Here is a 1,125-nt window from a genome sequence, read left to right on the forward strand (position 1 = left end):
TAATTGATTTTTGAGAAATGCATTGATGCAGCTCAGTGGAGGAAATGAAAGTGTTTTTGAGTAATGGCATTTGAATGACTGGATATTAATATGGGAAAAAAGTCAAATCCTTTCTCATATTCAATTTGTGATAGGTCAGATACTTAAAACATAAAAAAAAAAAAAACACCCATAAAGTGCCCTGGCCAGTGTGGCTCAATTGGTTGGGCATCTTTCTGAGCACTGAAAAGCTGCTTGCTCGATTCCTGATTGGGGCATATGCCTGGGTTGCAGGCGTGGTCCCCAGTAGGGGATGTGCAGGAGACAGCCAATTGATGTTTCTCCCTCACATCATTGTTTCTTCCTTTCTCTCTCTCTCTCTGCCCGTCTCCCTTCTTCTCTCTCAAATCAGTAAAAACATATTAAAAAACAAAAGAATCATAAAGCTTCTAGAAGAAAACAGGAAAGTATCTTTGTGACCTTGGTGTAGGCAATGATTTCTTGACAGGACCCAAAAATGCATTGATTTTGACTTTATCACAACCAAAAAATTATATTCATCAGACTGCCTATATATGACAAATACTCCTATTTTAGAACATAGAGAGAATTCTTTCCAATTAACAATAAAAAGAGAAACATCCCAATAAAGTGAACAAAATACTTGAACATGCATTCTTTTTCTCCTTTTTTCTTTTTTTTTAAAATATAGAATGCTTCACAAATTTGCATGTCATCCTTGGGCAGGGGCCATGCTAATCTTATCTGTATTGTTCCAATTTTTAGTATATGTGCTGCCGAAGCGAGCACTGAACATGCATTCTTAAAGAAGATATATTAATTGCTCATAAGTACATCAAAGTGTTCTTTATAACATTAGTCAGCAGAGAAATGAAAATGAAAACCACCTGCTGGAATCGCTAAAATAATAATAAAGAAAGAGCTAACAGTATCAAGTATTGGAGCATCCAAAATTCTCATTCATTGATGATAGGAGTGTAATGGCTTAATTACTTTGGAAAATTGTTTGGCAGTTATATATTCACAAACTTACCATATGACATAAGGAATTCCATTTCTATGTATTTACCCAAGAGAAAATGTATGTCTCCAAAAATCTTATATAAGAATGTTTATAGCAGCCTT

At 34.7% G+C, this 1,125-nt stretch overlaps 1 non-coding gene across 1 annotated transcript; it reads right to left on the minus strand.

Moving 5' to 3' along the window:
• Positions 1–681: 681 nt before the first annotated feature.
• Positions 682–789, minus strand: LOC132228878 (U6 spliceosomal RNA). Its single transcript, XR_009451488.1, has one exon. It is a non-coding gene; the product is annotated as a U6 spliceosomal RNA (small nuclear RNA).
• Between the last annotated feature and the right edge of the window lie 336 nt (positions 790–1,125).

The sequence above is a fragment of the Myotis daubentonii genome, chromosome 2 (assembly GCF_963259705.1).
Source record: "Myotis daubentonii chromosome 2, mMyoDau2.1, whole genome shotgun sequence".
NCBI classification, from domain to species: domain Eukaryota; kingdom Metazoa; phylum Chordata; class Mammalia; order Chiroptera; family Vespertilionidae; genus Myotis; species Myotis daubentonii.